The sequence below is a fragment of the Pseudophryne corroboree genome, chromosome 2, assembly GCF_028390025.1.
Source record: "Pseudophryne corroboree isolate aPseCor3 chromosome 2, aPseCor3.hap2, whole genome shotgun sequence".
In the NCBI taxonomy this organism is placed as follows: Eukaryota; Metazoa; Chordata; class Amphibia; order Anura; family Myobatrachidae; genus Pseudophryne; species Pseudophryne corroboree.
In genome coordinates, this window is record NC_086445.1 from 105,923,066 (window position 1) to 105,941,105 (window position 18,040).

Here is an 18,040-nt window from a genome sequence, read left to right on the forward strand (position 1 = left end):
TTTAGGGCTGGGTTAGAGACGGGGTCTCTCAATACAATGGATGTCACTAGGACTTACCAAGGAAACCCAAGAGGGTTGTAATAAGGGAAATATAGCAGAGTAGACTGAGAAGTATACAAACTACTAGTGAGAGAGAAAATGAGTTTAAGCGTATTAGTGCCCTAACAATTAAGGCAGTTCTCAACATGTTCACTGCGCAACTGGTATTCCCTGGGGGTCTCCCATCCAGGTACTGACCAGGTCGAGATGCTGATCAACTTCTAAGGTCGGCCAAAATAGAAAGTGGTTAGTATGGTGTTCATTCGGATAAAAGGTTAAGGGAGGCAGGAGTAAACCTTGAGGGTAGGAATAGCTTACATCACAGGAAAGGTGCTATCTCATATCCTTCGTTGAAGCCATCCGGATGAAGCGTATTAAGTTCGTATATCCAATACATCTCCCTCCTGGAAAGAAGATTCGAAAGGTCTCCTCCTCTGTCTCCTAGCGCTACCAGTTCAATGCCTTTGTATGTTAGCGTCTCTGGATCCGAGTTGTGGCAAAGGTGGAAGTGTTTGGATACTGCATGGGTGAGGACTTTGTTCTTGATATTCCTGACGTGTTCCTGGATGCGTATTTTAAGGGGTCTCTTGGTTTTCCCAATGTATTTTGTTTTACACGGACACTCCAGAAGGTATATCACCGATGTGGTATTGCAATTGATGAATTGTTTAATCCGATATTCCTTTTGAGTTTTAGTATTGTGGAATGATTTCCTATTCGGATGGAGGTATCTACAGATATTGCACCGACCACATTTGAAGCTCCCTACACATTTAGGCATAATGCTTCCGACTTCTGGATTCCTCAACATACTTGGGGCTATTAGGTCTTTTAGACTCCGAGATTTACGAAAAACCATTTTTGGCTCCTTAGTGAGGTAGTTTTTCAGTATTGGGTCCATAAGCAATATGCTCCAATGTTTCTTGAGGACATCCTTAATGAGGTTCTCATGTCTGCTGTACGTAGTAATGAACTTGACTGTTTCCTCCTTGGTGTCCTTGGGTTTGTACTTTAGAAGATCCCTTCTTTCTATGGCTCTAGTCTTGATAGTAGCTTCTTCTAGGAGTCGGGTCGGGTACCCCTTTTCCTTGAATCTTCCTTTGTACACTTCAAGTTGTTGATCTCTTTCCTCTGTCTTCTTACAATTCCGTGCTATTCTATTGAATTGGGAGAGGGGGATGTTGTCCTTCCATTGTTGATGGTGGTTACTGCTGTAGTGAACATAGCTGTTCATGTCCATCTTCTTTATGTAATTGCTTGTGATGATTTCCTCCCCTGAGTGTGTTAAAACAAGGTCCAGGAATTCAATCCGTTCAGTATTCTCATTGGCCGTAAACTTGAGGTTCATGGTGTTGTCCGAAATATAGGTTAAAAATTCTCTAAAGCTCAGCTGGTCTCCCTCCCATATTAATATAATATCATCTATATAGCGTTTGTAAAAAATTATGTTTTGTTGGTATGGGTGGTTGGTAAAAATGTATTCATTTTCCCATTGTCCCATAAATAAATTGGCAAAGCTGGGTGCAAAAATTGTGCCCATGGCTGTTCCACATATTTGGAGATAAAACCCATCTAAAAATGTAAAATAATTGTGTTTAAGTATAAAATTCATGAGCTCACATAAAAACATCTGTGATCTTCTGTAATTTGAGGGTCTGAAGATAAAAAGTTGTTACATGCCTCAATACCCTTCTCATGCTCTATGCAGGTATATAAAGATTGCACATCAATTGTGGCCCACTTGTAGGTGTCCTTCCATTGTAATGGTTCCAAAAGGTTCAGGACCGATGTGGTATCCTTAAGAAAAGCCGGCAGTTCCATCACATATTTCCTCAGGAATATGTCCACATATTCTGACAGGTGTGAGGTCAAAGAATCAATGCCTGCCACTATGGGCCTACCAGGGGGGTTATCCAAAGACTTATGTACTTTTGGGAGAAAGTAAAAAATGGGGGTAGTGGGGTTGGAATTTAAGAGATACTGGTATTTATCCTTCGTGAGTACCTCCTTTCTGAAGGCCTTTAAGAGCATTTGTCTCAAATCTTCCACAAATGGTTCCTTGGGGTCACTAGGCAATGGGACATATGAGCACCGATCGCCTAGCAGTCTGAGTGCTTCTGTGACATAGGCTTCTCTGTCCATAATAACAAACCCCCCCTTTATCAGCAGGTTTTACAACAATGTTTTTATTTTCTTGTAGATGTTTAATAGCTTCCGTCTCCCTGTTGGAGAGGTTCTTCTCCTTTATAGATGGAATATTAGCATCACACAAATCCTTCTTAACTAGCTCGTAAAAAAGACCCACATTGTGACCCTTTGATTCCAAAGGGTAAAATTTAGAGGTGGGTTTCAAGCCAGATTTTGATTGTTCGTAATTTTGTATCACCGCATCCTCTTTTTTTAGGAAATGGCGTTTGAGAGTGATTTTCCTTATGAATTTGTTCAAATCGATGAAGACATCGAACTTATTCATGCCCTTCGTAGGTGCGAATGAGAGGCCTTTGTTGAGAAGTGTAGTCTCATGATTCGTCAAGGTGTGCCTGGAAAGATTGAAGATGCCCTTTGGTGTAGGTGGTTCTAGACGAGATTTCGTCTTTTGTATAGTCTTTTCCCTCCTACCCCACGGCATCCTCTTCGTCTTCGAATCTTCTTTTGCGAGGTGATGTATTTTTCGTTCTTGCAGGTGTCTTCGTTGTGTCTCGGGGGTGGTGGTTCGTACCTGGTGATAAAAAAGGCTCCTCAATATTGGAGTCAAGTCTCTGTAATGCTGAAAATCTATTGTTGGTTTTGATATTGTGAAATTCCTGGGCCTCCTTAGTGGTGGTTCTAGGGCCTCTGGGTTTTCTAGGGACAGTTTTCCAATACTCCCTTCTTTCTTTGGGAGCCGGCTGTCCTCCTCCAGAGAAACGGCTCAAATTCTTTACCATGCTGTTTTCATAGTCGTGTCTGTCTCTAGCGAATTTCCTTTCTTTGTTTCTGATGACCTCATCTTCTATACGATCCAGCTTTTTATTCAAAACCTTTTCGTTTATCCTGAAATCCTCTTTGTCTTTATGTACTTCCATTTTATTCTCAGCCTCTTTGATCTCAACTTCTAGGTCCGAGATAATGCGTTTTTTCTCCGTGATTAATAATTTCATGAGATTTATTGAACAGTTATGTAAGGTCTTGTCCCATTCTTGTATAAATTCTTGGTTATCCTTTCCAAAAGTGGGCTGTTTCGTAATCCTTAAGCCCCTCGGGACCCTGTTAACACTGACATAATGTTCTAAACCCCTGATGTCCCACCATGCTTTGACTTCCTTGGTTAACAATCTCTCAATATTCCAAAACATGTTATCCAGATCGTTAGTGGTGGGTTCAATTTCGGGGATAATAGTCTCATTGAAAATCTTTTGGCAAAGATTACTCCTTTTATTAGTGCGTTCGTTTATTCCAAACATACTGCGTTCAATACTGGTTCACTCCAGGCAGCTGGAAGCAATGATACCAAAGACAAAGATGTGTATAAAAGAAGCTAGCAGCGCCACAGATGTAGTATCTAAGGTATATACGACAGTATGGGAAAAAGATGTTCTGGAATAATTAACAGAACATAGCCTGGTGGACACTCCCTTCAAAACATTTAGGGCGTCAGCTTAAAAACCTCAAAAACGTATAAAGGCACTGGTATATATGCCTATAGGTTAAAAAATGGTGCAGGGGGATGAGGTATTTGCAAGCGACCAAAGGTGTCTAATCATTAATGTAAGAACCAGGTGCTATAAAAACATAAAATTTAATTTCAAAAGACACAGCACTATAAAGGGGTAATATGTGAGATAATAATAGTATTCAAAAACAGCCTAGTCAAGAAACATTGTATAAAAAGAAAAAAGAAAAAACAAAGGCAAAAGCTAAAAAAGTCAAAAACACATATGCCAAAATTCATAAAAAAGTACATAAAAACACGAAAAATAAGGTATAAATTATAAAATATACAGGATAAAAGATAAAAAAGGGGGAAATTAAATTTTATGTTTTTATAGCACCTGGTACTTACATTATTGATTAGACACCTTTGGTCGCTTGCAAATACCTCATCCCCCTGCACCATATATATATATACAGACACACTTTTTTATTATTTAAAAACATTTGTTTTTCATTTTAATATACTTAATCTTTAAAATATAAATATACCTCTGTGGCTCGTCGGTCCTCCCCTGCACTTGCTGCTGCTTTACCGCGTGTGTGTGTGTGTGTGTGTGTGTGTGTGTGTGTGGAGGATGGGGGGAGGGGGGGGCGGTAGGAAGGAGTGTGGTTGCTGGCAGAGCTGACTGCTCGGAGTCTAATCAGACTCCGCAAAGGGCCATGTGATGAGGAGCTGCTGCTGCTAAGCATGCACAGCAGCCCTCCGTCGGCCTCGGGACCAGGACCAGCGTGGCCATATTTGTATCTGGCAGGCCGGCGGAACAGGAAGCATTGCTCCTCCCCCGGACTCCAGCAGCAATGGGGCTCGTTTATTACTGGCAGCGCCGCATCCAGCGCTGATGACCAGTCAGCGGGACTCTGGCTGCGGCGCCTTTATCGGAGCAGGCGCCTGGGGCTCAAGCTCCACTGGCACCGCCCTCGCCTCGCTACGCCCCTGGGAACATGTGAAGTGGGAGGTGATAAGGGTGCAGGCCTGGTCCCAGAGGAGGGGACAGCCCACAGTAAATAGCCACACACTGTAGAGACTGGAGCTAGGTGCAGGGCAGAGGACGGCTGTGGCGAGGGAGGAGGAGAAGCAGCCAGATAGGGAATTATCTTCATCCTGATACTACCAATGGTATCTCTAGATGGCGGCCATGCTGCGCCCCGTAAACCAGTACATTGATTGGCACCTCTCAAATATTTCATGGGGACGAACTGTCCCCTTGCTACTCCCCCCCCCACCCCACCCCCAGCCCATTCCAGCACCTATCCTAGTGAGTGCTTGTGTGGTAGATCATTTTGGGTTCAATTTACTAGCCTTGGGGAAAGATAAAGTACCAACCAATCAGCTTCAAACTGCCATGTTACAGGCTGTGTTTGAAAAATGGCAGTTAGGAGCTTATTGGCTGGTACTATATTTCTCCCCACTTTATTTCTCTCCAAGGCTTAGTAAATAGACCTCTTTGATTGTAAGTTCCAACGGTGCAGGGAGTGTTGCGAAGTATTAAAATATTCTTTATACAGAACTGTGTTTTATAGGGGGTTTCATATATACAAATGTAAATATTTAAACATAATATATAATATATAATATCTAGATACATTTCATATTTGAGAGAAGTGCAATAATTTTAACTGCTTTTGGACTGTGACCACTAGATGGCACAATGCTCTGTAAGTCTTCTCTGACATTTATGGAGCAGCTGATGGTGAAATGATGGTGTGAGAGTGTATTTACAGTTTCCCATGGATTATCATTTTCCTCTTCCTGCCTGATTCCTGCCAAAGCACTCTGCTTTATGGAGAGAGATGGCAGCACTGCAGTGTTGCAGAAGTTTGGACAAACCACAAGGAGTATTTGGACAGAGTGAGGTCATTTTAATGCATACCGTAGTAGATTCACCTATCAGTGTAAAAACAAGATTTATGGCGGGATGTACTAATGGTAAATTGCAGACAAACGCACAGCACCAATCAGGTCTGAATCAGCCCCATAGTGGGGAAATGTAACTGCCTGCAAGTTTTCCTTCAGCTTCTCTCCCTCTTTCAAACTATTTGTATTCCAATTGACAATAGCAATACATAGAGTGTACAATACATACAATAAAAAGTCCTATATTTCCATTGATAATTCTTTATATGAACATTTTCATAAAGCAGGTCATATCAATGCAATCTTCTAAAAGAGATCACGAAACTTGCTCCGCAGAGACCCAGCCCAGCAAGTGTTTGAGATCAGGCTGTCAGCTAGTTTATAGCAGAGCAGCTAATCTGGTGCCTGATTTTAAATCATTGGGGGTGATTCAGACCTGATCGCTGGGCTGCTAATTTTGCAGTCCTGCATTCAGATAGTCGCCGCCTCCAGGGGGAGTGTATATTCGCCGTGCAAGTGTGCGATGCTATGTGTATGCCGAGCTGCTAAAATACACTTTGTGCAGTCTCTGCGCAGCCCAGGACTTACTCCTTCAGTGCGATCACCAGGGCCAGTGCCAGATTAAGGTCCACATGGGCCTGGAGCTGAAATTTGTGAAGGGCCTATTGTGTGCCACCATAGTGGGTGTGATCAGCGCTGCGGGGGTGTTGTGACAATGAGGTATGGTCGGCATAGAGGGTGTGGTGTGTGCCATGGGGTGTGACTATCACCTACCTTCAAAAGCCTCAATCCCCCCCTCCTTGCCCATTCTGAATTAAACATGTAACACTAACAATAGCAGTTTCAGCATATTTTAAGATAAGTTTACATATATTTTATCTCTTGTATGTTTGCTATTTGCATTTTATATTTTATATTGTAGATATTATTAAATAAAACTGTATTTATAAAAATCTAAAAAATGATTGGAGTTGTATATGTATTTGTGGAACTCGCCGTAGCTCCTAATTCCAACTAGCATAGTATTTTATTAGATATGCAGTGTTAAAACGGGTTGGGGTGGGGTGTTTACGGCGGTTGGGATCCAGCCGATTAGCTTACCGACTCCGGGATCCCAGCTGCCAGAATGCCAGCAGGGGGGCAAGCACATTGAAGCCCCTTGCGGGCTCGCTGCAGGCCCAGTGGCTCACTACGCTCGCTACAGACGCATGGAATCCTGAACGTTCTTTTAGCGGGATGCGCTCACGTCCTGCTGTGGGGGATGGAAGGTTAGGTTTAGACATTAGAATGGGGTTAGCGTGTAGAGACAGGAAGGAGATGGTTAGGTACCGGGGAGGGAGGGTTAGGCATTTACAAGGGGAGTTTAGGGCTAATCACCAAGCGGGGAGGGTTAGGTTTAGGCAGCGGGGAAGGGAGGGTTAGGCACCACCGGGGGAGGGTTAGCATAGGGGGCAGGAGAGGGTTAGGGTACTTTCTGGAGCCCTGTCGGGATTCTGATGGTCCGGATACCGCTGTTGGTATTATGACCACTAGCATCATGTCTATCGGTATATCATACTGAATCCCTTGGGAACTTTCACTTATCAAATCTTTATTGTATGTGGCTAATAACCACATATAAACACTTGTTCCTTGCGGCCACTCAAGTAACAGATGTGAGGAGTGTGAAACTATTTTTTTTATATACTTTAGTTATTTATATATATTTTCTATCGATTTTGACTAGATTATTATTGATACCTGTACACTTACTTCTCAACTTGTGTGTGTGTATGTATGTATATATATATATATATATATATATATATATATTATACACACACATTATTGCATTATTAGGAGAGGAAGACAAGCTGCCAGTTTTAGTATGGGAGCAAGGGGTCCTGGACGGATCTGTGACGAGGAATGGGTCGGGAAGATTTGCGAAGGCTGTGCAGGACTACGATGTTGGGGGAGTCGAAAGAAGAGCTGCTGCGGGAGAGGGCTCATAGCCGCACCTGAAGGTGTGTGTGGGGGGGGGGGGGGGGCTATGGTGGAGAGGGAGTGGTGCCAGACAGCAGGGGTGGAGATTGTTAAACGTGTGTGTGTGTGTGTGTGTGTGTGTATGTGTGTATATATATTTATATATTTTCAAGGTGGCACTCTGGAGACTCATAAATAGGTGCAAACAACTGTGCAATTTAATTCATTCAGTCAATGTTTCGGGGTTCAGGGACCCTGTCATCTGGATAACGACAGGGTCCCTGAACCCCGAAACGTTGACCGAATGAATTAAATTGCACTGTTTGCACCTATTTACGAGTCTCCAGAGTGCCACCTTGTAAACACATTACTCAGCCTAGACTATATATATATATATATATATATATACATACAATGCAGTCGGCACTCACAGGGTTAAATATCCCAACCAGCCTCCGTGCGACGTTCAAAATGTCAATGCACTACTCCAAGAATAACGGCACTGGAGGCAATGAATTCAGAAACGATGTGTATTGAAAAGCGACAGCTGTTTCAGGGCAATAGCCCTTTCTTCAAGCAGCAACAACACCAAATGCTGGACAAAACAATATATAGCAAAGCAAACAGTGGCACTCAGAGGCTTTTGAAGTCTGATCTTCAGTCAGTGGCAGGGCCGGATTAACAATGGGGCGGATGGAGCTGCAGCTCCAGGCCGCCCCATCAAAATAGGCCCTGAGTGTCTGCTAGGCTGCTGTACACAGGAATAGTTTTCTTTCCTGTTACAGCAGCAGTCTACTAAAACAGCAAATCCCCCTCCCCCGCTTTTCTCGCCCGGAGTTGAAAAGCCGGGCTTAAATCATTTTGCTAACGGCGGCGCAGCGGAAGACTTCACCCCGCACAGTACCTGCCTCTCTAGCGCGGCAGCGTCATGACGGGACATCAAATCCTGCCGTTGTACATGACAACTAGCGCCGTGCCGCCGCTCCACCGCGTAACTGCTGAGCAAGTGACACTGTGCAGCAACCAGCTCTGGTCCGTGAAGGCAGCTCTGACATTGGCTGTGACTGAGCTACCCGGATTCTTCGGTGAGAGGCTGCAACTACTGCTGATCAGAGAAGAGATGTCAGTGTTCTGCAGTGCCTCAGTAAAAGGTATTAACTGCCACTGTCTGAAGATCAGACTTCAAAAGCCTCTGAGTGCCACTGTTTGCTTTGCTATATATATGTGTATATAATATATATATATATATATATATATATTTATATATATAGTCTAGTCTGACTGTCTATGTAATGTGTTTACAAGGTGGCACTCGAGACTCGTAAATAGGTGCAAACAGTGCAATTTAATTCATTCGGTCAACGTTTCGGGGTTCAGGGACCCTGTCGTTATCCTGATGACAGGGTCCCTGAACCCTGAAACATTGACTGAATGAATTAAATTGCACAGTTGTTTGCACCTATTTATGAGTCTCCAGAGTGCCACCTTGTAAATATATAAATATATACACCCACCCACACACACACACACACACACACACACACACGTTTAACAATCTCCACCTCTGCTGTCTGGCACCACTCCCTCTCCTCCATAGCCCCCCCCCCCCCCCCCCCCCCCCCCCCACACACACACACACACCTTCAGGTTCGGCTATGAGCCCTCTCCCGCAGCAGCTCTTTTTTCGACTCCCTCCCAACATCGTAGTCCTGCACAGCACCTTCGCAAATCTTCCCGACCCATTCCTCGTCACAGTTCCGTCCAGAACCCCTTGCTCCCATACTAAAACTGGCGGCTTGTCTTCCGCTCCTAATAATGCAATAATGTGTGTATGTATATATAGTATATATATATTATATATATATATATGGCCTTGGAAGCAAGAGGCACTCAGCAGACTGATAAAGTAAAAGTACAGCCTTTATTACGGTCATACATCCTGAGATGGCACCACAGCAAGTAATCTCTCCCTGCAAGGAGTGCCGAGCCTGACCGCTGCTTTCTATATATATGTATATATATATATATATATATATATATATATATATATACATACACACACACAAGTGGAGAAGTAAGTGTACAGGTATCAATAATAATCTAGTCAAAAGCGATAGAAAATATATATAAATAACTAAAGTATATAAAAAAATAGTTTCCACTCCTCACATCTGTTACTTGAGTGGCCGCAAGGAACAAGTGTTTATATGTGGTTATCAGCCACATACACAAAAGAGATTTGATAAGTGAAAGTTCCCAAGGGATTCAGTATGATATACCGATAGACATGATGCTAGTGGTCATAATACCAACAGCGGTATCCGGACCATCAGAATCCAGACAGGGCTCCAGAAAGTACCCTAACCCTCTCTCCTGCCCCCTATGCTAACCCTCCCCCCGGTGGTGCCTAACCCTCCCTTCCCCGCTGCCTAAACCTAACCCTCCCCGCTTGGTGATTAGCCCTAAACTCCCCTTGTAAATGCCTAAACCCTCCCTCCCCGGTACCTAACCATCTCCTTCCTGTCTCTACACGCTAACCCCATTCTAATGTCTAAACCTAACCTTCCATCCCCCACAGCAGGACGTGAGCGCATCCCGCTAAAAGAACGTTCAGGATTCCACGCCTCTGTAGCGAGCGTAGTGAGCCACTGGGCCTGCAGCGAGCCCGCAAGGGGCTTCATTGTGCTTGCCCCCCTGCTGGCATTCTGGCAGCTGGGATCCCGGAGTCGGTATGCTAATCGGCTGGATCCCAACCGCCGGACACCCCACCCCAACCCGTTTTAAACACTGCATATCTAATAAAATACTATGCTAGTTGGAATTAGGAGCTACGGCGAGTTCCACAAATACATATACAACTCCAATCATTTTTTTAGATTTTTATAAATACAGTTTTATTTAATAATATCTACAATATAAATATAAAATGCAAATAGCAAACATACAAGAGATAAAAATATATGTAAACTTATCTTAAAATATGCTGAAACTGCTATTGTTAGTGTTATATGTTTAATTCAGAATGGGCAAGGAGGGGGGGGATTGAGGCTTTTGAAGGTAGGTGATAGTCACACCCCATGGCACACACCACACCCTCTATGCCGACCATACCTCATTGTCACAACACCCCCGCAGCGCTGATCACACCCACTATGGTGGCACACAATAGGCCCTTCACAAATTTCAGCTCCAGGCCCATGTGGACCTTAATCTGGCACTGGTCAGTGGCAGTTAATACCTTTTACTGAGGCACTGCAGAACACTGACATCTCTTCTCTGATCAGCAGTAGTTGCAGCCTCTCACCGATGAATCCGGGTAGCTCAGTCACAGCCAATGTCAGAGCTGCCTTCACGGACCAGAGCTGGTTGCTGCACAGTGTCACTTGCTCAGCAGTTACGCGGTGGAGCGGCGGCGCGGCGCTAGTTGTCATGTACAACGGCAGGATTTGATGTCCCGTCATGACGCTGCCGCGCTGGAGAGGCAGGTACTGTGCGGCGCAGGGAGGGCTGGTGAAGCCTTCCGCTGCGCCACCGTTAGCAAAATGATTTAAGCCCGGCTTTTCAACCCCGGGCGAGAAAAGCGGGGGAGGGGGATTTGCTGTTTTAGTAGACTGCTGCTGTAATAGGAAAGAAAACTATTCCTGTGTACAGCAGCCTAGCAGACACTCAGGGCCTATTTTGATGGGGCGGCCTGGAGCTGCAGCTCCATCCGCCCCATTGTTAATCCGGCCCTGACCAGGGCCGCCATCAAGGCGGGACGGCGGGTACTCCAATCCCGGGCCCGGGGTGAGTGAATGGCAGCTCCTGATTGTCTGCCGGACCGTGAGCTCCGATTGGCTCACGGCCGGCTCTGTATGAAGAATATGACTGCGGCTCTCTCTCCGTGGCTGCCTGCTGATGCGCAGGCAGGCAGCTGACCTGGTCCCCTGATCCACACTACAACCACCAAGATCCCCTCAAAAGGTAGTTTGGGGAATGCAGGGAAGGGGGGGGGATCGGACGGTGGGGGGGATCGGATGGTGGGGGGGGCCCTGCCTTGTGAGGGTCAGTCCCGGGCCCTATCATTTCTGATGGCAGCCCTGGCGATCACAACAGGCTTATCGCGGGGCCGGAGCTGACGTCAGAACCCTCCCTGAAAAACACTTGGGCACGCCTACGTTTTTCCGAACACTCCCAGTAAACGGTCAGTTGCCACCCACGAACAGCTACCTCCTATCAATGACCTTGCGAATGCCCGTGCGAATTGAATTTTCACACCATCCCATTGCTGACCAATAATGTTGCCGTCCGACGCGTGTGCGCATTGTGGTGCATACGCATGCGCAGTTAGTACCTGATTGTCCGCTGTGCAAAAACGCACAGCAGCAACCAGATCTGAATGACCCCCTTTGTCTGGCCTCTGTGGAGCAAGCTGCATGTGAAATGTCTGAGGTTTTTTCCTTTTCCCATTAGCTTGCCTTTACCTGACTGCAGTGCTGCCATCTTTCTCCATAAAGCATTGTGTTCTGGCAGGAATCATACAAGCAGAAGAAAATAAATAATCCATGGTATGATTGCTTGGGAAACTGTGAATAAACTCTTACATCTTCCATCATTTTACCATCAGCTGCTCAATATATGTCACAGTAGACTTACTGAGCATTGTGCCATCTAGTGGTCACAGTCGAAAAATAATATAATGACAATTACTGCACATTGTTTATGTCAAATAACAAGTGTACAGTAACATCAGATTTGAGAAAACGAATGGCTTTGGCAAACTGTCAGTTTGGGAAAATTGCATAGAAGAGTTTAGGAGATATTATGGTGCTTCACTAACTCTGATTGCTGCCTCTTCAATTCACTCTTGGACCTATCCCAGTTTAGTTCAGAAAATGCAAATGGTAAGGTATAGAGGGTGCACTGACGTATCTATAATGGGTGCAGTGAGTGCGGTGCACACGGGCCCCTGAGTCCAGAGGGGGCCCTCACTGCACACGCTGCACCCATTTTCTAAATACTGAGCCCTACGGAGTCCCGCGCTGACGTTCGCGGTGGTGATAAAACACAGTGAAAATGGTGCAGTGGCCATTTTCACGGAGTTCTGCGCATGCACAGTACAAAAATCACTGGGAAAATGGCCGCCGCACCATTTTTCCAGAGATCTGCGCATCCGCAGTAGGGTCTTAGCGCTCTAGTGGTCAGACTCTTAGCACTGCTGGCAGAGAGGAGGGGGCCCGAACGGAGGAGTCTGAACACGGGCCTCCTCCTCTCTTAAAGCGCCCCTGAGAGGGTGTGAAGAAGATGGCGCTAGTTTGGGAAAATTGTTTTCATTTGTTTTTATATGGTTCTTTTTCTTTCTCTTATTTTGAAAAAAAAAATGTCACTACTTTTCTCTAACGTCCTAGTGGATGCTGGGGACTCCGTAAGGACCATGGGGAATATACGGGCTCCGCAGGAGACATGGGCACTTTAAGAAAGAATTTAGATTCTGGTGTGCTCTGGCTCCTCCCTCTATGTCCCTCCTCCAGACCTCAGTTTTGAATCTTCCCGGACGAGCTGGGTGCTACTTAGTGAGCTCTCCTGAGCTTGCTATAAGAAAGTATCTTGTTAGGTTTTTTATTTTCAGGGAGCTCTGCTGGCAACAGACTCCCTGCATCGTGGGACTGAGGGGAGAGAAGCAGCCCTACTCTCTGAAGATAGGTCCTGCTTCTTTGGGGTCTATTTACTATGCCTTGGATGGAGATAAAGTGGACGGAGATAAAGTACCAGCCAATCAGCTCCTGTCATTTTTCAAACCCAGCCTGTTACATGGCAGTTATGAGCTGATTGGCTGGGACTTTATCACGGTCCACTTTATCTCCATCCAAGGCTTAGTAAATAGACCCCTTAGGCTACTGGACACCATTAGCTCCAGAGGGATCGTACACAGGATCTCACCCTTTGTCGTCCGATCCCGGAGCCGTGCCGCCGTCCCCCTCGCAGATCCGGAAGACAGAAGCCGGGTGAAAGAAGCAAGAAGACTTCGAAATCGGCGGCAGAAGACTCCAGTCTTCATATGAGGTAGCGCACAGCACTGCAGCTGTGCGCCATTGCTCCCACACTACACCCACATACTCCGGTCACTGTAAGGGTGCAGGGCGCAGGGGGGGGGACCTCTTTGGCAAAAGTTTGCATAATATACAGTTGGGCACTGTATATATGTATGAGCCCCCGCCAAAATTGTACATGAAAGCGGGAGGGGGGCGGGGCTTCTTCCTCAGCACTCACCAGCGCCATGTTTTTTCTCCACAGCACCACTGAGAGGAAGCTCCCCAGTCTCTCCCCTGCAGTTACACGGTAGAAGAGGGTAAAAAGAGAGGGGGGGCACATAATTAGGCGCAAAAATCAATATAAACAGCAGCTACTGGGTTAACATTAAGTTACTGTGTTATTCCTGGGTTAATAGCGCTGGGGTGTGCTGGCATACTCTCTCTCTGTCTCTCCAAAGGGCCTTATGGGGGAATTGTCTTCAGATGAGCATTCCCTGAGTGTGTGGTGTCTCGGTACGTGTGTGTCGACATGTCTGAGGTAAAAGGCTCCCCTAAGGAGGAGATGGAGCAAATATGTGTGTGAGAGGGTGTCTCCGTCGACAACGCCGACACCTGTTTGGATATGTATAATTAAGTGCTAAGGTGAATTTATTGCACAAAAGATTAGAGAACAGACAGGAAATCTACCCATGTCTGTCCCTATGTCGCAGAGACCTTCAGAGTCTCTCAATGCTCACTATACAAAGTAATAGACACTGATATCGACACAGAGTTTGACTCCAGTGTCGACTACGATAATGCAAAGTTACAGCCAAAATGGCAGAAAAGTATTCAATATATGATTATTGTAATAAAAGATGATTTGCAAATCACTGATGACTCATCTGTCCCTGACACAGGGGTACACATGTTTAAGGGGAAGAAAGCTGAGGTAAATTTCCCTCCTCTCAGGATGAAAAAGAGCGGGAATCTCCAGACAAGAGACTGCAGCTTCCCACAAAGAATTCTCAGCCAGTATCCTTTCCCCACTAGGGCCAGGATATGATGTGAATCTTCCCCTAGGGTGTCACGTTTGCCCAAAAGGTAGCCCTGACGTAACAACTATTCTCAGGGATCCTGCAGATAGCGTGCACATTCTGGTACACTACTCAGACCGGCGATTGCGTCGGCATGGGTTTATAGCGCTGTGGCAGCGTGGACAGGTACCTTATCAGCAGAGATTGAGACCCTAGTATGTATATATATATATATATATATATATATATATAGAATATAACAAAAATGACAGCACTCTATGTCAGTAACGATAAGTTCAGGTGCAGGGTCCTGGTAATTGATACAAACACTCACTTCCTCCAAAATAGAAAAAAGAATTTAGACCAGCACTCACGTTTGATGGATGAAAAAAAGGTTTTTTTTTATTCCTGACAAGCCATCTGGAAATACCCACTGCTACAATCCGCCCAACAGCTGTTTCAACGCTTTCTGGTTTTTATCAGGGGCAATAGTCACTCTGTCCGGAGTCCTTTTAAAGGGCAGAGAGAGCGCCGAGGGTTTTGAAACCGGAAGTCCGTCATCGGGAGGCAGCGCGTCATAGCCGCTATCCGATTGGCCAATTCCGCACACGTGGGTTGCGTTGCCATAATACACAAACCCGGCTTTCTCCTTAGTAACCCGCTCCGGCAGCGTGACGTAGGTGTAGTTCAGGCAGATCGATATTCAGCGTACAGTGGCAGACAGGTGTAGTTGCTGCTGTCTATGTCTCCAGCCATAGGTTAGTCCGTGGAGTAATTAACCCCACAGTGCGCCAACAGTATGGAGATATGACAGTCCAGAAAAGAGAACAATAGTAAATGTCAATAAATTAAGGTGAACAAACTGTGTTAGCTTGCACAGCAAGGGTGTACCCAGGGGATATAATGTCTCAATCACTATATGCAGTACAATGCCAAGGACTAATGAAACACAACAGTAAATGGTCACAATTATTGAGATAATGTGGATGCGGGCAGCCAACGTGAGAGACAATAATAATTATAATTGCCGTGCAGTATCAAGAGCATAAACAGAGCGTCACCTGTGGGTCAAGAATTGTCCCTTAGTACAATACCCAATATTCCCATGTTGTCTCCATACATGGTACTAATTGGGCCCAACACTGCTTAATTACCAAGTTCGGATGGGATCGGATGGTTTCCAGTGTGGTATGGTTGTATCAGACAGAAGTGTCCCTATGCAATAATACACAGTGTGACAGTGCCATCCCTCGCCTCTCAATCATAACATATCCTGTGTGGTGATATGTAAGGATGGACACCACCAATAATGCCAGTGTCTGGGAGACAGTGGGGAGGGGTGGGGAAGGTACACCAAGTTCCTTGATACAACACCCAGTATTCCCACCTTGTCTCCAAGTGTGGTACTGACTAGGCCCATCACTGCTTAATTGCCAAGATCAGACGGGATCGGATGGGATCCAGTGTGGTATGGTAGTATCAATCTCCATGGTATGTAGGATAGGAGTGCAAGGAAGTGCAGGACAATCAGGGATTAGCAGGTGACAATTGATGAGGACATGTCATTGATGATATAACATGACACACGGCGGTGTCTCAGAAAAATAAACCAAAAAGATTAGACTCTATACAGTGATGTACAGAGTCAGAGGAAGCATCCTAGGCGGAATTCTTCATTGAGCCCATTGGGGGCCAATGTTTGTAATCTATCAATCCATTGATGTTCTCTCTGTAGTAGAATTTTGTTGCGATCACCACCCCTTTGGAGCGGTGGGATTTGGTCCAAAATGCAACACTTGAGTTGGTTGATAGTGTGTTTTGTTTCCCTAAAGTGTCTGGCCACAGGTAAATTTGCAAAGTCACCTGAGACCCCCCCTAGGGTGATGCTCTTTTTGATTGTGGAACGATGTTGGCTTAAGCGCTCTTTTAGCATTCTGCTAGTCTTTCCAACATAAAGCAGGTTGCACGGACATTTCAACACATAGACCACAAATTTACTGTTGCAGTCAAGCCTTTGTTTAATGGTGTAAGTCTTGTTATCCTGAGGGTTAATAAACCGATTGCCAAGTAGCAAGAAAGGACAGTTTGGACAGCCTGTACATTTGTAAACCCCTGTTTTGGTAGTCAACCAGTGAGAAGGAGTATTCTTTTTTCTCTTACACCATTAAACAAAGGCTTGACTGCAACAGTAAATTTGTGGTCTATGTGTTGAAATGTCCGTGCAACCTGCTTTATGTTGGAAAGACTAGCAGAATGCTAAAAGAGCGCTTAAGCCAACATCGTTCCACAATCAAAAAGAGCATCACCCTAGGGGGGGTCTCAGGTGACTTTGCAAATTTACCTGTGGCCAGACACTTTAGGGAAGCAAAACACACTATCAACCAACTCAAGTGTTGCATTTTGGACCAAATCCCACCGCTCCAAAGGGGTGGTGATCGCAACAAAATTCTACTACAGAGAGAACATCAATGGATTGATAGATTACAAACATTGGCCCCCAATGGGCTCAATGAAGAATTCCGCCTAGGATGCTTCCTCTGACTCTGTACATCACTGTATAGAGTCTAATCTTTTTGGTTTATTTTTCTGAGACACCGCCGTGTGTCATGTTATATCATCAATGACATGTCCTCATCAATTGTCACCTGCTAATCCCTGATTGTCCTGCACTTCCTTGCACTCCTATCCTACATACCATGGAGATTGATACTACCATACCACACTGGATCCCATCCGATCCCGTCTGATCTTGGCAATTAAGCAGTGATGGGCCTAGTCAGTACCACACTTGGAGACAAGGTGGGAATACTGGGTGTTGTATCAAGGAACTTGGTGTACCTTCCCCACCCCTCCCCACTGTCTCCCAGACACTGGCATTATTGGTGGTGTCCATCCTTACATATCACCACACAAGATATGTTATGATTGAGAGGCGAGGGATGGCACTGTCACACTGTGTATTATTGCATAGGGACACTTCTGTCTGATACAACCATACCACACTGGAAACCATCCGATCCCATCCGAACTTGGTAATTAAGCAGTGTTGGGCCCAATTAGTACCATGTATGGAGACAACATGGGAATATTGGGTATTGTACTAAGGGACAATTCTTGACCCACAGGTGACGCTCTGTTTATGCTCTTGATACTGCACGGCAATTATAATTATTATTGTCTCTCACGTTGGCTGCCCGCATCCACATTATCTCAATAATTGTGACCATTTACTGTTGTGTTTCATTAGTCCTTGGCATTGTACTGCATATAGTGATTGAGACATTATATCCCCTGGGTACACCCTTGCTGTGCAAGCTAACACAGTTTGTTCACCTTAATTTATTGACATTTACTATTGTTCTCTTTTCTGGACTGTCATATCTCCATACTGTTGGCGCACTGTGGGGTTAATTACTCCACGGACTAACCTATGGCTGGAGACATAGACAGCAGCAACTACACCT

The 18,040-nt window shown here is 45.3% G+C and overlaps 4 pseudogenes; 2 read left to right on the forward strand and 2 right to left on the reverse strand.

The window, feature by feature from the left end:
- Positions 1-15,658: 15,658 nt before the first annotated feature.
- LOC135054328 (5S ribosomal RNA) lies at positions 15,659-15,778 on the reverse strand (annotated as a pseudogene).
- Positions 15,779-15,938: 160 nt separating this feature from the next.
- On the reverse strand, positions 15,939-16,058 carry LOC135051924 (5S ribosomal RNA; annotated as a pseudogene).
- A 1,222-nt stretch (positions 16,059-17,280) lies between these two features.
- On the forward strand, positions 17,281-17,400 carry LOC135051925 (5S ribosomal RNA; annotated as a pseudogene).
- A 160-nt stretch (positions 17,401-17,560) lies between these two features.
- On the forward strand, positions 17,561-17,680 carry LOC135054329 (5S ribosomal RNA; annotated as a pseudogene).
- The last annotated feature ends 360 nt before the right edge of the window (positions 17,681-18,040 follow it).